This window comes from Camelina sativa, chromosome 12 (assembly GCF_030686135.1).
Source record: "Camelina sativa cultivar CO46 ecotype springtype chromosome 12, ASM3068613v1".
Lineage (NCBI taxonomy): Eukaryota > Viridiplantae > Streptophyta > Magnoliopsida > Brassicales > Brassicaceae > Camelina > Camelina sativa.
The window spans coordinates 22,522,322-22,539,440 of record NC_141891.1 but is presented as its reverse complement, the minus strand read 5'-3'; the positions used below and the strand labels follow the sequence as shown (position 1 = coordinate 22,539,440).

At 37.8% G+C, this 17,119-nt stretch overlaps 1 non-coding gene and 2 pseudogenes across 1 annotated transcript; all 3 read left to right on the top strand.

Moving 5' to 3' along the window:
* Positions 1-881: 881 nt before the first annotated feature.
* Positions 882-1,759, top strand: LOC104733771 (glutathione S-transferase T3 pseudogene; annotated as a pseudogene).
* Positions 1,760-2,455: 696 nt separating this feature from the next.
* Positions 2,456-3,285, top strand: LOC147930912 (uncharacterized; annotated as a pseudogene).
* An 11,065-nt stretch (positions 3,286-14,350) lies between these two features.
* On the top strand, positions 14,351-14,457 carry LOC147930911 (small nucleolar RNA R71). The gene has a single exon (XR_015576858.1). It is a non-coding gene; the product is annotated as a small nucleolar RNA R71 (small nucleolar RNA).
* The last annotated feature ends 2,662 nt before the right edge of the window (positions 14,458-17,119 follow it).

Below are 17,119 nucleotides of genomic sequence, written 5' to 3'. Positions count from 1 at the left end.
ATTGATTAAGACCCGGAAAAATAAGGGCCAAAGAATTTGTGTTGGGGAATAAATAAGAATATGCTTTGGGCATATCTATCTAGCTAATGGTTTTTATTTATCTGACTCATCATCTCATTGTTTCCGGGAGAAGAGAGAGAAGTAAAATCCCCTCACTGCAAATCAAAGTCTTGAAGCTTCTTCTTGGAAAGGGTAAGCAGTCTTCTTCTTATCATCTATTTGATTTCTCCGTTTTGTAACTTGAGTACTATTGTGTAAATTTCATGTTAGTCTGGAAATTTCAGTTGGGGTTTTGTCTAAATTTCATGTTAGTTTCCATCAATGTACCTCTTTTCTTACTGTATGTGACTCTGTCATTTTCCTGCTTTGTCAGTCTTGAAGATGACCTCACCAAGTTAGTTTCATACCCATACACAAGTAAGCTTCTCTCATACGCATAATGTTTTGCTGCCTTTCCATTTCACTTTCTCAGAATCTTGTTTAATTCATTTCTTTCTCGAGTTAGTGTTTGAGTTCAATGCTTGGTAGTTGACATTGATTGCTTGTTTTGTCCTAGTTAAACACAAATTGCTTGGTAGTTGTAACAGTTAAAGATTTATTGTCCAGTTAGTGCTTATGCTCGGTAGTTGTCATTGATTGCTTGTCAAGTCACACTTAAACACAAAATATACTTATACCTAACAAGTTACGCATTAACATAATTACTTCTAGATACTCTTCCTTCTCCTTTAAACACAAACCAGAGATTCTTCTTTGCTCTTCCAAAGCTTTCAACACAAACCAGAGATTCTTCTTTGCTCTTCCTTCTCCTTGTAAACACAAACCAGAGATTCCGCTTTCTTGTTTTCCTTCTCCATTAAAATCAAAACAGAAACTTGACTATGGATCCATATAGTGAAGATGTAGATTTTGTAGACCTGTTAACTAGTGAAACCACATACAACACTCCTGAAACCAATTCGTATGCTGAGGATCCAAGCCTAGGTGAAGGTGGACCTAAGGAGCATAGAGAAAGAAGGAAGTGATCTCACACAGAAGACATGGTGCTCATCAGTGCTTGGCTGAACACTAGCAAGGATGCAGTTACTTCGAATCAGCAAAAAGGCAATACCTTTTGGTCACGCATTGCAAAATATTATGCTGATAGTCCTAAGCTAGCTGGTATAGATAAGAGAGAGGCCCTTCACTGTAAGGGAAGGTGGCAGAAGATCAACAATCATGTTAGCAAGTTTGTTGGGAGCTATCATGCGGCAACAAAAGAGAGGTCAAGTGGCCAGAGTGAAGATGATGTCATGAAAATGGCTTACCAGATATTCGCCAACGATTACAAGATAAAGTTCACTCTTGAGCATGCTTGGAGGGAGCTTCGACATGATCAGAAATGGTGTCTCTCTTATGCCACGAAAGGTGATGGATCATCAAAGAGAAGAAAGTTTGATGATCAGACTTCAAGCTCCGTGCCAGTTATGGGCGCTGAGGAGGATGAAGCTCGACCTCCTGGAATTAAGGCAGCAAAGGCCAAAGGTAAAAGACATGTGAGTAAACCAACGTCTAGTCAAGCAGCTGTTGCTTCTAGTGAAGGGTTTGACAGCATGTGGGATATAAGGCAAAAGGACTATGCATTGAAAGAGAAGCAAAGCTTGCGTAAAGAGAAGATTGTCAAGCATAAAATGCTTAAGTTCTTCGCAAAACAGAGCCACTTACTGAACAAGAAATGGCTTTGAAGAGTAAGTTAATCAGTGACATGTTGGAGATCTAATTATGAGTTTAAGTTCATGTTTATGTTTATTTAAGTTTATTGTTTATGTTTATTTAAGTTTATGTTCTTATAAACGTTGTTAGTGTATGTTGTAATATTCAGTTTATGTTCTTTGAGAAGATCGGTTGTATGTTTAAGCTGATTCAATTGTTTTTTGAGTTCTGTTGTATGTTATGTTGTATAAATGTTAGTTTGAGTTCAGTTTGAAATTGCAAGTTTATTTTCCTGCTTTTGTATCATTCAGTTTGATTTGTGTTTGTGTCCTTGCACGAGATGAAATTGGAACCACATATTGGCATGGTGTGTACTCGGAAGAAAAAGAAGAAGACAAGAAGATGGTGTTCATTCAGAACCACATATTGGCATGGTGTGTACTCGGAAGAAAAAGAAGAAGAAGACAAGAAGATGGTGTGCATTCAGAACCACATATTGGTATAGAATGTGACAGTTCATTTGTACCTTTGTATAGTAGAAATTGCATGTGATATATACTTTGATAGGATCACCACAAATTTTGGCAAACAATGTACACCACAAGCTTGCTACACGATTAAACACCACAAGTTGTGTTTATTTCGATATGAATAACAAGTTATCTCACACATCTTCTTTCTCAAAAACATTTCTGTTTTATTTCTTCGACAAAACTTTCATGCTTGGAACATTTTGTGAAAGGAATCAATGATTTATTTGGAGATGAGTATCTAAGGAGACCCACACCGGAAGATTTGCAACGACTACTCGATATTGGAGAGTTACGGGGATTTCCTGGGATGATAGGAAGCATCGACTATATGCATTGGGAGTGGAAGAATTGCCCAACCGCATGGAAAGGTCAATATACACGTGGGTCTGGAAAGCCAACAATTGTTTTAGAGGCTGTAGCTTCACAAGATCTCTGGATATGGCATGCGTTTTTTGGACCTCCAGGTACATTAAACGATATCAATGTTCTTGATCGCTCACCTGTTTTTGATGATATATTACACGGTCAAGCTCCTAAAGTGAAATATAGTGTCAACGGCCATGAGTATCGTATGGCTTACTATCTCACAGATGGTATTTATCCAGAATGGGCTACTTTTGTCCAATCTATTCCACTTCCACAAGATCAAAAAGCATCCTTATTTGCACAACATCAAGAATTTGTACGTAAAGATGTCGAACGTGCTTTTGGAGTACTGCAAGCTCGATTTGCCATAGTCAGAAACCCTGCTCTTTTTTGGGATAAGGCAAAAATTGGAAAGATAATGAGAGCGTGTATCACACTGCACAATATGATAGTAGAACACGAACGAGATGGATACACTCAGTTTAATGTGTTAGAATTCGCACAAGAACAATCAAACAGAACTTCACAAGTGGATGCCACATATTCTGTGGAACCTTCAAACCTCACGGAAATGATGATCACTCGAAATGATATTCGTGATAGAAAAAGACATCGACGATTGAAAGCTGATTTGGTTGAGAATATATGGCAAAAATTCGGCACAAGTCAAGATTACAATTACTCGTTTTTGTAATTTTTTTAATATGCTTTTAAATTATGTAACTTTAAATTTACTAAATGCAATAATTTATGTTTTACAAAATGTTTATAAATTCAACAAACCAAATTGTATTTGACATATTATACTTTTCAAATTTTTTTTTTTTTTTTTTAAATTAAGAACCCAAAATTAAGATCTACCATTGGAGCATACCATTTTACATTTTTTTAAAAAGTTTTTAACTTCCTTATTTCTCATTATTATAGTTAAAACCATACTTAAAATCTTTTTTAAACACTCCACCATTGATCTTGATCTTAATGTGTTTTGATTTATTTTTAATCATAAGGATTCCTTAACAATCGGTTAAATACACTGTTGAACTTGCTCTAATAAGATATGGATAGAAAGAGGTAAACGATACATTTATAAATAGTTCAACACGAGAAATGTGATTTCTAATTTGTTTTAGCTTTTATATATTGTAGGATAAGCTTAGGATTATATATGGTATACAAACAATTTGATGAACAAAATCGTATACTATTTCAGAGATTTCTTCTTCCTCCGATCTTTAAGCGATTACTTAAACGGAAACAGTACGAGACGACAAGTTTCTAAAGTCATATGTTATTAAGATCGACATATTTATTATGCTCGTAGAACATACGGCTTACCCCATAAACAATTTATGGCATAATTTTATTATAGGCACAACAACCATATTATTGAAATCGATTGACACATGCTTTAATTTATCCTCTATTGTTTCATTATCGACATCTATACTTAATTGTTTGTGTAATCTCTTGCTTTAGTTTATGAATCTTTGCCTCATTGGTAAGCAGCTGGGGTTGCATTGAATCGATGTAACAATTGGTGAATCATGTTAATCTCGTAGCCGATCATCTCAATTGAATAATTGTCCAAAATCAACGCCACCATCATCGAGCTAAGTACCAAACATATTATTTTGTTGATAGTACTTAATAATTTGTTGTCGTATTATGCTTCAATACTTAAATAGAGCATGTAGAATTCATGCTTATATATGCTTTGATATTGGATCAAAAGGCTAACTCTACCTACAGGAAAAAATCCTTGAAGCCTCCAAGAAACAAAATAGGTACACCTCTCTTATACCCTCCAATTCATTCTGAGTTGCCTCTAGATTCAGGAATAAATTTGCTGGGTAAAAGGAAAGGTTTAGATGAAGCAACTCATGTTCATAAAGTACCTAAACTCACAAACCAAAAGATGGTCCCAAATGAGGGACCGTCTTCAATCTAATGAGCCTTCTGAGTTGGAATTGTCAAGGTCTGGGACGGTCTCAGGACTTGACAATTCCTCGACTCAGGGAAATACGTAAAGAATATTTCCCTGAGATTTTGTTTCTTATGGAGACTATGAATAACAGTAATGTGTTGATAGATATACAGGAGTGGTTAGGTTATGATAGGGTGTTTACAATTAATCCTATAGGCAAGAGTGGAGGTTTAGCCTTACTTTGGAAAAGCAGTGTTGATATCACCTTTCTATCTATGGATAAAAATCTTCTAGACCTTCATGTTAAGTTTGATTCTGTAGATCTTTTTGTCTCGTGTGTATATGGGGACCCTTTGTTTACCTCTCGATCAATAGTTTGGGAAAAGCTTATGAGGATTGGAATAAGTAGAAAGAAATTTGGTGTCTGATAGGCGACTTTAATGAAATTTTACACAATGAAGAGAAATTAGGAGGACCATGTCGAAGTGAAGCAAAATATCTTTGTCGGAAAAAACATCTTTTTTTCTTCGTATATCACCAGTTTACTCATTTGTTCTTGTTACTTTGGTCTTTTAATCTGATTCCCTGCTGTTTAATCAAGATCTTTAAAGATTTCTTCAGGCTCTGATCCTTGCTGCAAAATCTTACTCTTCCCTAATCAAGCTTGTAAGTCTCCAGGAATGTCTTCCTCAATTGATAACATGATTAAGACCATGTCGCTAGAAGAAGCAGATGAGCCCTATCATTTGCCGGACCTGCCACAATTTTCTTCGAAGGATACAAATTCATTGAGCTTGATGGGTAGAATCCTCAACCCAGACTGCCAAAATGTGTCAGACATCATTTTGGATATGCCAAGGAAATGGCTCATCTATGACCGTGTTAGGGGCGTGGCTCTCTCAAAAGACAAATTCCAATTCATCTTCAAATACGCACAGGATATGGAAAAGATTCTCAACTTGGGGGTTCATACGTATAACCAATGGTCACTGGTTATGGACCGATGGGTAGAAAAACCTCCGCCAGAGTATCTCCAATCTCTTCCAATCTGGGTACAGATTCGTAACATAACGGTTAACCATCACACGAAGGAAGCGATTACGATATTCGCTGAATTTGCAAGACCAGTTCTGCAAGTTGATTATGATCCATCAATCTCTCAGAATAAGGATATCATTCGGGCTGAGATACTTTTCGATGTTACAAAATCACTCCGCAGATCCAAAGTGCTAGTTCTCCCTTCAGGTGAAGCTGTTACAATCCTTTATGATTATGAAAGAATTCAGAAACGATGTTACTTCTATCAGCGTCTTACGCATGAACGAGAAAAGTATCCTTTGCTTCTCCAGAAGATTAAAGATTTCAAAGGGAAAGATACACAGAATTTCGTCCATGATCGATCCACGATATTAGCTTCTTTTAACTCCCTGACTCTGATTAATCAAGCTAACCAAGTTATGGAACCTCCAATCGAGAAGGATAACAATACAGTTCTTCCTATGATGTCAGATGATCCCATTGATTTCCAATTTGATACGACTGGTCAGACTTCTCATGGCTCAGAAATCCCCCCCACTACCGAGACTCATTTTCCAGGCTCTCCAACGAATAATACTACTGAACCAGAAAACCTTTATGAAGTTCGACTGGAATCATCATACGTCTACGACATCCTTAACTCTGAAGCGAGCACGTCTAGAACAACAAAGGCTAACTCTACCTACAGGAAAAAATCCTTGAAGCCTGCAAGAAACAAATTAGGTACACCTCTCTTAGACCCTCCAATTCATTCTGAGCTGCCTCTAGATTCAGGAATAAATTTGCTGGGTAAAAGGAAAGGTTTAGATGAAGCAACTCATGTTCATAAAGTACCTAAACTCACAAACCAAAAGATGGTCCCAAATGAGGGACCGTCTTCAATCTAATGAGCCTTCTGAGTTGGAATTGTCAAGGTCTGGGACGGTCTCAGGACTTGACAATTCCTCGACTCAGGGAAATACGTAAAGAATATTTCCCTGAGATTTTGTTTCTTATGGAGACTATGAATAACAGTAATGTGTTGATAGATATACAGGAGTGATTAGGTTATGATAGGGTGTTTACAATTAATCCTATAGGCAAGAGTGGAGGTTTAGCCTTACTTTGGAAAAGCAATGTTGATATCACCTTTCTATCTGTGGATAAAAATCTTCTAGACCTTCATGTTAAGTTTGATTCTGTAGATCTTTTTGTCTCGTGTGTATATGGGGACCCTTTGTTTACCTCTCGATCAATAGTTTGGGAAAAGCTTATGAGGATTGGAATAAATAGACAAGAAATTTGGTGTCTGATAGGCGACTTTAATGAAATTTTACACAATGAAGAGAAATTAGGAGGACCACGTCGAAGTGAAGCATCCTTTTTACCCTTTGCGGACATGCTTAGAACTTGTGATATGACTGAACTACCTTCTTATGGTAATAGCTTCACATGGGGGGGAAGGAGAAATGATTTGTGGATTCAAAGCAAATTAGATAGATGTTTTGGAAATAGAAAATGGTTCCAATTATTTCCAGCTTCAAATCAGAAATTTTTAGAAAAAGGGGCTCAGATCATAGACCAGTTCTTCTCAAGTTTGTTTCCTCAAACAATCCTTACAGAGGGAATTTCAAATTTGATAAAAGATTCTTAAATAAACCTCTAGTTCGAGAAGCAATTTGCTCAGCCCGGATCAACAGCCACTCTTCTCCTCTTTCTTCAGTGTCGGATAGGATCCGTAGATGCATGAAAGCTTTAAGTAACTCGAAAAAAGAGAACCAAATCAACTCATTGGATAAGATCAATCAGCTTCAAATAGCCTTAGAACAGGAGCAATCCTCTTCCTTCCCTTCCCTTTGCCATGTCCATAGACTTAAGAACCAATTGCTTTTAGCTCACCGCGAAGAAGAGACTTATTGGAGCCAACAGAGTAGGGAACAATGGCTACAAGAAGGAGACTGTAACACGAAATTTTTCCATGCGGCTGTTCAAGCAAATAGATCAAGGAACATAATCCACGCCTTGATGGATGGCAATGGTAACATTCAAAAATCAGAAGCTTCTAAAGGAGAGGTTGCTATCAACTACTTCAATGATCTTTTTCAATCATCTAATCCAGGAAACTTTGATTGGTTGTTCCATGAATTTCAGCCAAAAGTTTCAGCTCAGATGAATGATTTTTTAATCAGTAAAGTGACTACAGGAGAGATCAAAAAGGCAATATTCTCAATCAATCCTACTAAGGCGCCGGGAGCTGACGGAATGACTGGTCTGTTCTATCAAAAATATTGGGACATCATAGGACCCCAGGTTACAGAGGAAGTTCAGAGTTTTTTTAACTCTGGTTCCTTTCCATCTGAATGGAATTACACTCAGCTGTGTCTTATTCCTAAAGTCAGGAATCCCACCCTAATGTCGTACCTTAGACCAATTAGTTTATGTTCAGTTCTTTATAAGATTATATCAAAGATTATAGCTTCAAGGCTACAACCCCTTCTACCAGGATTGGTCTCCCCGACTCAGTAAGCTTTCGTCTCTAAGCGTCTCTGATAACATATCAATCGCTCATTAAATGATTCATGCCTTGAGAACACATCCTTTAATTTCCAATGAGTATCTGGCAATCAAATCCGACATGTCTAAAGCCTTTGATAGACTAGAATGGAATTATCTGCAGAAATTGTTAATGGCGTTAGGCTTCCATTATAAATGGGTACAGTGGATAATGTTATGCGTTTCCACAGTTACCTATTCTGTTTTGTTAAATGATCAAACATATGGCATGATATCTCTTAAGCGTGGTCTGAGACAGGGTGACCCTATCTCCCATTTCCTTTTCGTTCTTTGTACTGAAGGTCTCACCCACTTGATGAATAGAGCTGCGACGGCTGGATCAATTCAAGGCATTCAATTCTCGAATTCTGGGCCATCTATTCACCATCTGCTCTTCGCTGATGATAGTCTCTTTAGCTGTAAAGCATCTCTTGCCCAGGTTCACAATCTTCAAACTATCTTACGATCATATGGTGATATGACTGGACAAAGAATTAATGTCAACAAATCATCGATAACGTTTGGCTCTAAAGTCGACCAGCAAACTCGACTCTCTATCCAGGCTTTAACTAGTATTCACAAGGAAGGAGGGGCAGGATCTTATCTAGGTCTACCAGAATGTTTTAGTGGATCAAAGGTAGACATGCTCGACTATGTTTTCGATAGATTGAAATCAAAGCTCTCAGGATGGTTTGATCGTAATTTATCTCTTGGAGGCAAGGAAATACTATTGAAAGCAGTTGCATTGGCTTTACCTGTTTATGCAATGACATGCTTTAAGCTTCCCATTACAACTTTTCAAAAACTGACTTCTGCAATGTCTACTTTTTGGTGGAACTCAATGGAGCATAAGAAAAAAATGCATTGGTTAATCTAGGATAAGCTATGCTTAGAGAAATCTCAAGGTGGACTTGACTTCAAAGACCTCCAGGCTTTTAATCAGGCACTATTAGCTAAGCAAGCTTGGCGGATATTACAAAACCCAGATTGTTTGTTTGCTAAGGTTATGAAAAGTAGATATTTTGAGAATTCTGAGATCTTAAAAGCAGGAAAAGGAAATCGACCATCTTATATTTGGCGAAGTGTTCTTCATGGTCGAGACCTTTTGATGAAAGGACTTCAACGAATGATTGGTAATGGACAGGATATGATGGTTTGGTCCGATCCATGGCTCTTAGATGAAGGGAGAAAACGAATTCCTTTAATGAAAAATATTTTTATTAATCTAGACCTAAAGGTAGGTCATCTTATCAACTCTTACACGAGGAATTGGAATTCCTCTACCTTAGAGACTTTATTTTATCACAGAGATGTGGATATCATCTTAAAGCACAAACCAGTGACATCACACCCAGACTTTTGGAGTTGGAGACATACTAAGAGTGGAGATTACTCAGTCAAAACAGGGTATACTCTAGCAAGTCATCTAAATAAACCAACACTGATCTCTGAAGCGGAAATGAGACCCTCTATTAATGAACTAAAGACACAGGTGTGGTAGTTACATACCTCTCCAAAGATAAAAAAAACTTCATTTGGAGAGTGATAGACTGGTTTTCACCTCGGGTATCAATTCACTATGCAGTTGTAGTACAAAGGGTTATCAATCCAAATGGTTGTTATGCTAGCAGATAAGATATGATCAGAACAATACAAGTCAAGCCAAGCAATAATAGGGGGTTTTGTCTAACAACCTAAGGTGAACAAAAATAAGAAAACAAAAAAAGAACAAAAATCAAGAACAACTCGAAGTACCACACGATGCAGGTGATCCAGTACATGATCGGGTAGGTGGTCGGGTTGATATAAAAACAGTAAACAATCAAGATACGAAAGCTCCTAAGGATGCGGTAATCGACTCCTAAGTGTTCCTGACCAGTATGGATGTCCTACATGCCTCAAGCAAATATTTCCTAGACAATGAACCTCTAAAACCTTGTCACCACACTTTTGCACTAGCAACAATCAACCTTGAACACACTACCACACTGTCGCACTAGCAATATGAACAAGCAGACATTAAGAACGATTCATTATTGTCAGTAGACTTAAACTCCTCTGATTTTGTCACTCAGAGCTAAGTAAACCTCTAGCATTGGCTAAATCAAGCATTTTATCTACTCCTTTCGGCCTGTAGCATTGTAAACGCCCTAGATCTAATCTCAACCTTTCGGTCTATTGACAGCATTAAGAACACCAACCTAGAAGGAAATCTATCAATCACCACAATCAACTACAGCATCCTAACCGATCAAGAACACAAAATTGTCTATCCCATCCCTAGAAACTTTGATTCACTACTCAGATCTCATGGCAAAGAACATAAACCCAGAAATAAATAAAAATTGCATAATCATAAAGATGAGAAAGAGATAAACGTTTTATTAAAAAGAAGCAGTAGCAAAATGTAAACAGAATTCAAGTTGAAAGAGAGAACAAAAACATGAAAAGAAATGCTAAGAAAAGAGTGGAAGCGGCTCTCACCTCTTGCTCGCGAAAACAGGGTTAAGAGGGGGTATTTATAAGGAAACAGGTTGACCTAGCCACGACAGCGGCCACATCAGCAGATATCCGACCATGCTACACGAGGTGGAACTCGAGCTGCCCTTCGGGTGCATGATCAGGTAGGTGATCGGGTGGTTCCATTCTTCGATCTGGATGTATATACGCTTACTAAAACAGGAATAACTCTTGAACCGCACATCCGATTGGCTTCAAATCACCACCTTTGGAAAGAGAACTCGAAATCATATAACTTTGATGAAGAACTCAGAAGCTGAATCCCACCGTAAAATCTTCATTCGAGTCGATATTTGAAGGTCTCGTCATGAACTCGACCAGGTGCTATATGGCAATTATCGGGTGATATGGTCGGGTCCCTCCTTTTTCCTTCTTGATGCTTCTGTGTAAACCTTATAAATGTAACCAGTTCCTTCCTTGTGAAAGCTGCAACTTGTTAACCCTTCTTTTTGCTCTTTTTAGGCTCTAAAGTACCTGTTTTCATCCAAAATATGCAAATGCAAAAATGCAACACCCTAAATGCTCTAAAAGTTGATTCTTGCAGTAAATGACCTAAAAATACTAAGTTAGAGGTATGAACAATGCAAAATATGGACAAAAAAGGATACTAAAAACATGTAAATTAGAGTGTTATCAGACCCCCAAACTTAAATCTTGCTAGTCCTCTAGCAAGGAAGTAAGAGGTACCCTCATAACCCTTAAGATGCTAACCGAAGGATTCAAGCTATAGTTTTTAAAGATAGTATAATGGTGCTAAGATCAATCAACATGCTTACAAATATTTTTTTATGCCTATTACCATGCATCGATCTAGCTCAACCTCCAACTAAAGATAAGGAACATCTCTTTCACATTCAATTAAGTGTTTGGCGAATTCTTGCAAATGGAAGGTGAATCAAGCTCAATCGATTTCAAGGGTAAGGCTTTTTGGTAAGGTGGTTTCAAACAAATTCTTTATGTGATTTTCTCTCAAAAAGTGGAATGCTAGACAGTTGTGAAAACTATCTAAGACTGAGAACAATTTGGGCATACAAAGCTTAACTCTTGATGATCTACCATTTTCTCATACATTCATCATTTTTTTTTATTTAAACCCCCTAGAATTAAACTACCCACATCCTTGATTTTAACTCTTTTTTTTTTACTCCCTAAGGTTTAGACTTTTAGACTTTAAACTTCTAGCTCTTACTCTCTCTTTTTTTTTTTTTTGTTTTTTTTCTTTGTTAAACTCCTAATATACATATATTATTTTCTTTCTTTCTAGGAGACTAGCAAAAACTTTTTTTTTTTTTTTTACTTAGAGACTTAGAGCTAATTAATTCTAACCTTAGGGACTTTCTTCTCTTTTCCTTTTTTATTCCACAACCCAGCCCAAAAAAACATTCTAACCACCTATATTTCAAAACCAAATCTATTAGCTAGTTCAAATCTAACTTAGCTAAATCAAGAGGCAGTTTTTTGTCGTTCTCAATACTCTCAAGGTTTCACAACCTATAGCACAATGAAAAAGGCCTCACTCAACATTTCACAACAAGGTTTGAAAGAAAGGTTTGGGTTCAAGGGTAGGACAATATGAATCGGGTTAAATGAAAAGATTGGTAAAAAGTGGAGTGCTAACCCGAGTTTTAGAGTTATCATGAGCAAGTATTCAAGTTCCATAAGCAAGACAATTAATGGTCAAATTAAATCCAATAATATAGAGATATTCTAATGTTTAAGCAAGTGGAGGAAGCATTCAATCGACACAAAGGGTCTAAGCAAAGATTTTTCATTTTTTTCCAAAGATTGATCTAGCAACAATGAAGTGTGACTAAGGGCTATAGCTTCAATCCTAAGGTTTGATTTTTAAACAAGGTGGTTTTAATCATTGTCCCCTAAGATGCATATGCAACAATCCTATATAAAACAAACTAGATTCAATCCTAATATGTAAATGCAACTACATGAACACTCTTTTTTTTTTTTTTTTTTCAAAATTTTTCAAATTTTTTGGGTTTTTAATGCACATAAATGCAGACTCAAATGAATAAAACTAGCATGCAAAAATTTGAAATAATAAAAATAAGAAAATAAAACAGAATGTTAAATACATTCTATGACCCTCCCCCAAACTTAAATTACACAGTCCCTGTGTAAATAAAAGTTGGAAAAGAATCCAAGAATTACACAAAATGAATTAAACTAAATGCAATTCTATATACAAGTGTTGGATGTAGTTGGTACCTCATGGGTTGGAGAAGAAGGACGCCACAACAACTTCCATGCTTCCCAATTTTCATTCAGGCTTGTTCTCAGCTCTAGTGGTTGCTGGATTTGGCTCATCAGTGAGCTCGTTGATGTGTGCGGACCTGTTGCTCTGACCACATCCGAGTCATGCATCGGGTAGGGCATCGGGTTTGGCATCGGATAGGCTCTAGCTCATTCAGATATCCCCTTAACACTTATTTTTTTTTATATTCCTAGAATTCAAAGACACTAAAGAAAAGAAATGAAAACAACAAAAAACTTAAGCCATATTTAGAAGGATACCTTTGGGACTTCCTCCCAAGTGAGCTTGTTTAAAGTCACTAAGCTTGACTTTTCATCTTTCTCATGCTTTGGAAGATTTATAGAGAGGAGATGAAGTCCTCTCTATTCCCTGAGATTTCATTTTTCTTCTTTTTCCAGGATCAATGCTAAAAGTTTTATTCATGATCGTTATATGTACCCCTTGCTTTCCTTTCTTTGAGGAAGAACCACTGACTTTTCCTTGAAGTTTCTTGATTTTCCCACTGATCTTCTTCACTGTAGTTGTTAACTCCCTCACAGAATCCTTGAGAATGTTACTAGTTTGAAATGCTGACACCCCATCGGATACGGGATTTCGTGACTCTAGCTGTTGGGGAAGCTTGCAGATTGAATCTGAGCATTCTGGGAGAGCTGGAGTGTGACCCGACCATGGACCCGAACATGAACCCGAACATGGGGTCGTGCTCCCGTTGGAGCTTCTTCGTATGCTGCGAAAATCTCTGCTTTTGGCCCATTTACACCTTCAAAGACTACATAATGATTTTCACATAAATCTTCCCCATCTTGAACTGCATTGTCCCTAATGATTGTAATGTCTTCTTCATAGGCAGGTAACTCGCTTAAGGTGATAGCATGGATAGTAGCCAACTCCCTTTGATGGATTATTGATGTCCCTGGGAGTTGTACTGAACAAGGAGAAGCATCCAAGCTTTCAAGCTGATGAATTCTGGATGCCAAATCTTCAATATTGAGATTATGGGCATTATTGATGTAGTCCAGTTTGTTGTTCATCTCTGTAAACAACCTAGCTGTTTCCATAGCTTCACTAGCTTGACCTTGTAGAACTTGCCGAAGCATATTCGTCAGTTCTTGATCTTGAGCAGGGGCCTGCGTGGGATGTTGTGGAGGATAGATTGGGACCATAAACTGCTCATCTTCACAGACAACATGTACTTGCTCCTGTTGGGTTAGACGGAGTTTATCTAGCTTCTCAAGCTTCTCATTTAAGGCATTTAGTTCATTCCTATGCCCTTCCTCAGAATCAACACCTCCCTTTAAGCTGAAATCATATTCCTCACTGTAATTTGCATCACATTGAGCAAGATTCTCTACTAATTCCCAACCTTCAGCTACATCTCTATTCATGAAACTTCCATTGGAGGCTGTGTCTAGAAGTATTCGGATACTGGGAATAACACCTCGATACAAAGTACTTAACAAAGATGCATCGTTGAATCCATGGTGTGGGCATTGTCTCTGGTAGACTTTGAAGCGCTCCCATGCTTCACTGAAAGACTCGCCATTTTGTTGGAGAAATCCAAAAATTTCATTCCTCAAACGTGTAGTCCTTGAACTAGAGAATAACTTTGCAAAGAAGACCTTCTTACAATCAATCCAAGAGGTGATTTTTCCAGAAGGTAAAGTCTTCTCCCACCGATGGGCTTTATCTCCTAGAGAAAATGGAAACAATCTCAGCTTCAAGGCATCCTCACTAACTCCATTTATATTGGTGAGACTACAGAGCCTATCAAACTCATCAAGATGTGCAAGTGGGTCTTCAGTAGGCAGTCCATGAAATCTGTTCCTCTGAACCATTGCGATCAGACTACTCTTGATTGTGAAGGTTGTGTTGTGGACAGCAGGAGGCACTATCCCATACCTCTGAGTATAAGTAGTGAGAGCATCAATATCACCAATCTTCCTTCTCCTTAGAAGTTCAGTTTGATCCTATGGGTTTTCCATTCCCACTTCTTCCTGTTCTACTCTGATACTGTCCTTTGATGTCTTGGTTCTCCTGGCAAACGGTTGGTGTATACAAGTACCCGATCAAGAATCCGAAAGGTCACTCGAGCAGGTGCTCGGGTACATAGGTTCGGGTAGGGGTTCGAGTGGGGGATCGAGTAAGGGTTCGGGTGGTGGATCGGGTAGGGGTTCGCGTAGGTTCACCTGAGATCCAAAATAGACAAGCAAACAGTCAGTACCGAGAAAATAATAATAAGAACTTGATCTAGCAAGTTCTTAAATCCTAAATGTAACAAGAAACAACCAAATGGCAACGGCGCCAACTTGATAGACTGGTTTCACCCAGGGTATCAATTCCCTATGCAGTTGTAGTACAAAGTGTTATCAATCCAAATGGTTGTTATGCTAGCAGATAAGATATGATCAAAACAATGCAAGTCAAGCCAAGCAATAATAGGGGGTTTTGTCTAACAACCTAAGGTGAACAAAAATAAGAAAACAAAAAAAGAACAAAAATCAAGAACAACTCGAAGTACCACACGATGCAGGTGATCCAGTACATGATCGGGTAGGTGGTCGGGTTGATATAAAAACAGTAAACAATCAAGATACGAAAGCTCCTAAGGATGGGGTAATCGACTCCTAAGTGTTCCTGACCAGTATGGATGTCGTACATGCCTCAAGCAAATATTTCCTAGACAATGAACCTCTAAAACCTTGTCACCACACTTTCGCACTAGCAACAATCAATCTTGAACACACTACCACACTGTCGCACTAGCAATATGAACAAGCAGGCATTAAGAACGATTCATTATTGTTAGTAGACTTAAACTCATCTGATTTTATCACTCAGAGCTAAGTAAACCTCTAGCATTGGCTAAATCAAGCATTTTATCTACTCCTTTCGGCCTGTAGAATTGTAAACGCCCTAGATCTAATCTCAACCTTTCGGTCTGTTGACAGCATTAAGAACACCAACCTAGAAGGAACTCTATCAATCACCACAATCAACTAAAGCATCCTAACCGATCAAGAACACAAAATTGTCTATCCCATCCCTAGAAACTTTGATTCACTACTCAGATCTCATGGCAAAGAACATAAACCCATAAATAAATAAAAATTGCATAATCATAAAGATGAGAAAGAGATAAACGTTTTATTAAAAAGAAGCAATAGCAAAATGTAAACAGAATTCAAGTTGAAAGAAGAACAAAAACATGAAAAGAAATGCTAAGAAAAGAGTGGAAGCGGCTCTCGCCTCTTGCTCGCGAAAATAGGGTTAAGAGGGGGTATTTATAAAGAAACAGGTTGACCTAGCCACGACAGCGGCCACGACAGCAGGTATCCGACCATGCTACACGAGGTGGAACTCGAGCTGCCCTTCGGGTGCATGATCAGATAGGTGATCAGGTGGTTCCATTCTTCGATTTGGATGTATATACGCTTACTAAAACAGGAGAAACTCTTGAACCGCACAACCGATTGGCTTCAAATCACCACCTTTTGGAAAGGGAACTCGATATCCTATAACTTTGATGAAGAACTCAGAAGCTGAATCCCACCATAAAATCTTCATTCGAGTCGATATTTGAAGATCTCGTCATGAACTCGACCAGGTGCTATGTGGCAATTATTGGGTGATTAGTCGGGTGCCTCCTTTTTCCTTCTTGATGCTTCTGTGTAAACCCTATAAATGTAACCAGTTCCTTCCTTGTGAAAGCTGCAACTTGTTAGCCCTTCTTTTTGCTATTTTTAGGCTCTAAAGTACCTGTTTTCATCCAGAATATGCAAATGCAAAAATGCAACACCCTAAATGCTCTAAAAGTTGATTCTTGCAGTAAAATGACCTAAAAATACTAAGTTAGAGGTATGAACAATGCAAAATATGGACAAAAAAGGATGCTAAAACATGTAAATTAGAGTGTTATCAGAGAGCTTTAAGTGGAGCACTTGCGGTAGCAGAGAAACTGGAAAGTAGATTTAAGATGCCAATTTTATGGACAGGAAAAGGAATCTATTAACCATGTTCTTTTCTCTTGTACTATTGCTAGACAAGTATGGGCTCTGTCGGAATTCCCAAGTCCTACAAATGGGTTTGACAAGGATTCTGAATTTTCTAATATCTCTTATCTTCTCTCTTTTGTTAAGAATCAACAAACCCCTCATTACATTAGAAGGAGCTTTCCCTGGATACTTTGGTACGTCTGGAAACATAGGAATGATTTCTTTTTTTAAAGGAAAATCCAAGGATATA